Here is a 7,008-nt window from a genome sequence, read left to right as displayed (position 1 = left end):
TGTCAGTTTTGCTCTATTTAACCACTAAAATGTCTTTATCGGTTTTCTAGAAAGCTCATCAGTCAAAACATGTCTGCTTGTTTGATTGGCAGGCACACTGCTGACGCTGAGGCCCCGCTCCTCAGTTGTACTGTGGTTTTCAGCCTGTAGCTAATGAAAGCCACATGCTCTGTACGTTTCTAATCATGATGCTGTTTAGATTGTCTTCATGCTGCCTCTGGAACCTACGGCCACCCGACTGCTGCTTTTAATCTGAGGAATTAGGCAGGCTGGCCCCCGCCATCCCTGCGAGAAAGCAGCGGCTGCAGGATTTTCACGCCACCCTTTTTTCCTTTTTTTAAAACAAGGTTCGGTAATGCAGGGAATATCCCCGTGCTTCAATCCACCCCTCTTAAGGACACTCCCAGAAATAAAGGGCACCACAGCTGAACATATATATTTGGTTGTCATGAGGGGTAGAAGCAATGAAGTATGACAGCAGAAAAAAATACTGAAGTACATTTTTTCCAAATAATTGTAATAATTTTGGGCTTGAAGGAATAATTTAAAGAAATGCCAGTGAGAAAGTCCTCAGATAAAGGAGCTATAAATGAAGTGGGAAAACAACAGTGTTTCTGACAAATAGGAACAAATTAAGAATCCTGACCTTCTCCTGCACGGGATCATTTACAAACCTCTATGCTGAACGCAAAAGCAGAGCAAGATTGCCACCTGGTGTCAGACTGTGTCCACAGCAGTCCAGGTCGGCACCATTCCACAGAAACTCAGGCGTCCTATGTTTTATCAAAACCTAACTAGGTGAAGATAACCACATGCTCAGATATTTTTCCAGGTTTATAATGAGCTGGAAAAATGCATGTTAACTCAAACCAGAGCTGGGTTTTTTTGTTTTTTTTTAAATGGAGATCTGACTGGGTCCCGAGTCCTCGGGCCCAGAGGTGGGAGTGTTTTTGTTTAGTTAAACTCACTCACACCCTGGGCCCATGTCCAGCAGTATGACAGCACCATCTCCCAGGGTTAAAGGATGGAATGAGCCAGCAGAGGAGCGATGGTGGGCCGGAATTAAGCTCCTGCTGGCAGCCGCCACTTTTGTATTGTTTCAAGAGGCGTCGGCTGTGTTCTTTGAAAATCATTTTCTGTTGTTGGAAATCAGGAGAAGGGTGAACCTGGTGTCCTCACTTTGACCTTCAGCCTACTTTGCCCATCCTGTGTGTGAAAACAGGCTGGGAACCACTGGATTAGATATGCAGAAAGTATTATCTACGTTTCTACAGGTGGCTGGAGACTGTTATCAGTGTGTCTTCTCTCTCCCTCCCCTCACCCCACCCAGTCACGGCAGACAGCTGCCCCTCCTGAACCCGTTTCCGTCTTTATTTCCTGTTAGGAAGGAGTTTTTCCTTCCCGCTGTTGCCAAGTGCTCGGTCACAGGGAGTCGTCTCATTGTTGGAGTTTTCCCTGCGTTATTGTAGGGTCTTTACCTTACAACACAAAGCAACTTGAGGTGACTGTTGTTGTGATTTCGTGTCTTTATAAATTAAATTAAATTGAATTTTCTGTTGTGGTGGACATCAGAAACTGAAAATCTCAGTGCGGACAACATCTGCTTTCTGTTTGCCTGCATAATCTTGTTCAACAGGCATTCCTGGCTGAAAGGTGCTTCACATGAGCTTTTTAAATGCCGGTTGGCATGATGAGTGGCTGTCCTTGTTAGTCACGGTGGGGCCTGCAACTCAGAAGAGATGCCATCAATACGCAAGTGTCATCACTGATGAAGTGCTCTCCATTTATTTATTTTTTTCCTCTTTCCTCCCATTCTCTCTGTTCCCTCCATCTACATTCACTCCATGCCGCTTTTCTGCTTTTAATCAATTTCCATGCTCTATCAGTAAACATGTTCTTTGTGTCACAGTAAGAGCATTCCTCACTCTGAGCACTCTTTCTGAAAGAGCACACGCTTTGGTCATAGGAGAATGTGACCCATTTATACTCCTTATTTCTTTATGATTTTTTTAAATATCATATTGCTTAAATAAGGCCTCAAAGCAGGAGAAAAACACGATTAGAGATCTTTATATGTGACATGGTGCAGTTTGACAACATCATCTGCTCCTGCTTTTCAGCTAGCGTGCTTCAGACAAGCCCGTGCTGCATTTGTAGATGAGCGATGTCCTTCAGCCCTTTCACCAGGGGAGTCCCCAAAGCTGTGTATTAACTGAAAACCACTGTGTGCAGCAAACTCGTCACTTTCTCGAATAAAGGGGAAGAACTGACTGACACACGCATCACCTGCCAGTTCACAATAAGGGCCAACACAATGACTAAAAAAATAAACTTGACTCCAAGATTGCAGTCCCTATATAGTCCTCGAGACACAATACACCTCTGTAGCAGAGCCGTATGTTTTCAGGACTGGAATCAAGGTCAAGAGTGAAAGAGGAGGTTTTATAAATAAACAAGGGAAGTTTTACAAGGAAAAGCTTTGTAGTGGTTTGTCAATTTGGCATGTAACGACCAGAGGTTGAGGAGTAAGGAAGAGCGCCGATGGAGGCCCAGTGGTCAGCAGCGCAGTGTGGGATTCTGTTTTTTTTGGTTGGGAGCAGGGGTTAGTTTGTGTCACTGCAATCCCATCAGCCCTGCGCTGAGCCTTTAATGCAGCCCTGACGCCTTTCTGGCGCAGGGGCCACGCTGCCTCACATCTGGAGCCAATTACCCTGGAGGGGCTGTGACAGGGCCCCCACCATCCTCTACTCTCTGCTCCTCTGTCCAAAGCAGCTCACACCACTCTCACAGTTGCATTCTTCTTTTCACAACATCATGCTTTATTTGTCAGTCCTTTTCCTCTTTCTTTTTTTTAATTTGAAAACCATAACCTCCTCTACACTCAGAATCCCCCCCTCTAATAAGCTGATAAAGAAGAATAACAGGGTATGTTTGTGGCCGAAGGGCTTAAGAGAGCAGAGAGCACTACGTAATGTCAGAGTCTCTTGTTTGAGGCCGTGTGTGTGTGTGTGTGTGCACAGCCTTACCTGAGGAGAAGCTGGGGTCTTGTGACTGGACTGTAGCACGGGGGTTAGTCCTGCTGCTTGGACCCGATGACTGATGAGGGTAATTGAGTTTGTGGTAGTGCAGCAAGCGTGTTAGGGGTGTAGACTGGCCCCGTAGGATTTCTCTCACCGAGGTCACAAGCGCTGGGAATGGGCTTCACCATATCTGGACCATACTCTTGTTAGTTCCCGCCCCACAGTTTGGCACCAATGCTATGGTTCATTAGCTGCAGCTATAGGGTGTACCTGGGCAGAGAGCCAGGGGATTGAGCTGTCCTGGGTTACACAGACATAAATTGAGAGTGTAGACTGTGAAGCAAATGTGGAAACTCTACAGGTGGCTGAAATTAAGCCATATACACAGAATCAGCCTGCTCTGAAAAAAGGAGGGGGGAGGCTTTTGGTAGCTGGCTTTGTGCTCGAGGCAATAAAATCTTGGCATTTTAAGGAGATACCTCAGTACGGTGGCCCCTAGAGACAAAGCATGTATAAACTCCAAAACACTTACAAATTCCAAATAGCACGCACAAACTCCTCAACACATACAAAATCCAAAACACATGCAAACTCCAAAACACATGCAAAATCCAAAACACGTACAAAATCCAAGACACGTACAAGCTCCAAAACACGTACAAAATACAAAACACGTGCAAAATCCAAAACACGTGCAAAATCCAAAACACGTGCAAACTCCAAAACACGTACAAAATTCAAAACACGTACAAAATTCAAAACACGTACAAAATCCAAAACACGTACAAAATCCAAAACACGTACAAAATTCAAAACACGTACAAAATTCAAAACACATGCAAAATCCAAAACACATGCAAACTCCAAAACACATACAAAATCCAAAACACGTACAAAATCCAAAACACGTGCAAAATCCAAAACACGTACAAAATTCAAAACACATGCAAAATACAAAACACGTACAAAATACAAAACACGTACAAAATCCAAAACACGTACAAAATCCAAAACACATACAAAATCCAAAACACATGCAAAATCCAAAACACGTACAAAATCCAAAACACATGCAAACTCCAAATCACAACGGAAGTGCTCCAGGACGCTAGGGGCAGTGTTGAGCTCGATTTGTAAAATAAACGGCAAGTTTGTTGCAAACACATGGGCTCTAGTCTCCGTTGCGCTTCCCAGGTTGCCTAGCAACTATGATACTAACAGCTGGAAACGTGTCATACAACTTTTTTTGACAGAAATGAAGGAGAACATATTTTTTTTCATTTGTTTGTTTGTTTCTACAAGAGCTTTGTGTGATTTGATAAGTATCTGAGGCTGAGACCACAGGACAGTAAAACATGATTTTTGGGCTTCATTTCTGTACTGAACAGTCATTTAAGATTAGCTAGTAAATAACAATTAGCTAATGTTGTTCATGAGACTAAAGTCATATCACTTTGGTAATGTAAATATAATATGGACAATATTATGGTTATTATATTAGTCATTATTAGGTATTACAGCAGTGAACATGAACTCTTTGTCAAATACTGAGCTTCAGTACAGATTCAAGTTGCAGTTATTTACATGTCTTACCACCTTAAATCTTCACTCAAAGACAAGTATATAGGAATGACTGCCAAATTTATTTGCCACTGAAGCCGAAGGATGGCATCTGAATAAAACCTCTCTTGACATGCCTAGATGACATTAAAGCTTGGTTGGCTCTAAACTTTTTAAATTTGAATGAAAAGAAAACAGATTTGTTGGTGTTTGGACCCAGTGGCCCCTGTGAGTCCTCTTCTTTTCATTTGGAACCCCTGGAGGTTTATTTTAAACCTGTTGTTACTGCCCTTGGTTTTAAGTTGGACCAGTCCATTTTTATCATTTAAGGCGACTGGCAAGAGTGAAATCGTTTCTTTCTAGGCAGCACTTTGAAACCGTGATCCATGCTTTTATTTCTTCCCCTGTGGACTACTGTAACGCACTTTATGTGGGGGTCAGTCAGTTGTTACTCTGACATCTGCAGCTGGTTCAAAATGTATATTGACAGTGCATATATAGGTGTATCATATATAAGAGACAAATGTTGTTCCTTCAGTATGTTGGCATTACTAAATTTGGCTCAAATGCTTGCATACATGTGTAAAAAGAAAATGTACAAGCTGTGAGCTGTTTCAAATCAAATCACTTTTATTGTCACATCACATGTGCAGGTACATTGGTACAGCACATGTGAGTGAAATTCTTGTGTGCGAGCTTCACAAGCAACAGAGTTGTGCAAAATACAATAATGTAAACAAGCAAAATACAAGAATGGCTACATCTGAAACTAATAAATATATGTACAATATATAATAGTATATATATGTTTCTGATAAAATGAAGAGTAGACTGATGTATTAAATATTCCTTTATTGGGTGAGAAAATCAGACCATGTCATAACTGCTTTAAGTCATACAGAATAGATATCAGAGCTTTAAACAGGCTGACGTCTGCTAAATGGGTCAAACTGGGCAGAAAGTATACAAACACATAACATCCTTATAGAATATGATGTAACACTATAGATCAACTTACCTCAGAATATATAAAGCATATAAACAATTACAGCAATATGATGCAACAAACACAGCAGTGCTACTGATCCAAAATACTCAAAGCTTCATAGAACTGAATCAAACATTTGTTTTTAGCTCCATTCTGCTGCTGATACAGACTTTAGGTTTCTGAACATTAAACTTGTTGCTGCCTTTCATAGTGCGTAACTTGAAGGCCCTGAGTACTTTCTCCCACACTGGAAACACTGGAATGATAAAATTATTTGAACATTACCTAATAAGACTGATTCAGGACAGACAATTAGTTATTTTAAACTTTTCTAGCAGTCCTTCACAAACAGGGAACAGTCTGTCTATTCTCTCCATCTGTCAGCTGCTGCTGGCTCTTCCTCCTCCTCTTCCTCACATACTGCTGAGATTGTCCTGGTGGATCATCAGGGGTGCAAAGCCTCACAGATGATGTAATGCAGTGGGTCCCTCAGTCTGTCCTCACTCTGGACACTTGCAGGTGTCACACATAGAAATCAAATGTGTGATAAGCTGCAGGATTCAAACACAAGTGTGACTTATAAACACATGTTCATACTTTTATTCCACAATCAGAGAGAAAGAAACAGAGAGAGAGTGCAGGACAGACAGACAGGTGACAGTCTCAGGTGTACACACTGCTACAAAACAGCACCAGAGAAGGAGGATTTAGTGTTTGTGTCATTACGAGTGCTAAACAAGAAGAGTTCCCAGATGGTACAGTGGACACATGTGTGACTCCTGTGATTAAAGCATCTTTCTTTCAGCTTAAGGAGTGAACCGTCAGCTGACTGACATGACTGACTTTAATTACGCATAAAATCATCACATTCTCTGTAAGATTAAAGTCAGCTATTGAACGGCGAATATTTTGAAGTGAAGGCTTTAAAACCAAGTTAGTACAAACGTCGCTAATGTCACATAACTTTCCCGACATGTTGCCAACAGTAATGTTTTAATGTTCTTCATTATAAAAACATTTGCGCATAAATAAGTGACATAATATTCAGTACTTACTTCTGGAAGTTTACTCTTCGTCCGCTCCGCTTCCGCCGTTTTTTTTCGGCAAAATTATCCAAACCACCGCCGCGCTATGAAGTCTGGGATATGTTGGGCCATGAAGGCTACACAGACCCATCCTTAAAATTCAGGGAAATTAAGGACGCATTTGAGGGCCGCATTTCGAGCAGCCTTTGAATTGGGACAGTCTTTGTCGTGTCGCTGTGACATAATCGGCCTTAAAATGCGGCCTTTAAGGCTGCAGACCCCAAATCCGGTCATTGGTACTTCCTGGCTTGTGTAGTTACTAGGTAACAAAAGCTCAACACTGCCCCTAGCGTCCTGGAGCACTTCCGTTGTGTTTTGGATTTTGCATGTGTTTTGGAGTTTGCGCGTGTTTTGG

The 7,008-nt window shown here is 42.0% G+C and overlaps 1 long non-coding RNA gene across 1 annotated transcript; it reads right to left on the bottom strand.

Moving 5' to 3' along the window:
- Nucleotides 1-5,190: 5,190 nt before the first annotated feature.
- LOC146686535 (uncharacterized) lies at nt 5,191-7,008 on the bottom strand. Its single transcript, XR_014916906.1, has 2 exons — nt 6,624-7,008; nt 5,191-6,119 (listed from the first exon to the last, which is right to left on the bottom strand). It is a non-coding gene; the product is annotated as an uncharacterized LOC146686535 (long non-coding RNA).

This window comes from Copadichromis virginalis, linkage group LG19 (genome assembly GCF_057382275.1).
Source record: "Copadichromis virginalis isolate Kocher_CV1m ecotype Utaka linkage group LG19, C_Virginalis_male_GT1.1, whole genome shotgun sequence".
NCBI lineage: Eukaryota > Metazoa > Chordata > Actinopteri > Cichliformes > Cichlidae > Copadichromis > Copadichromis virginalis.
The sequence above is the reverse complement of the archived record's forward strand: the minus strand, read 5'-3'. Positions and strand labels throughout refer to the sequence as shown.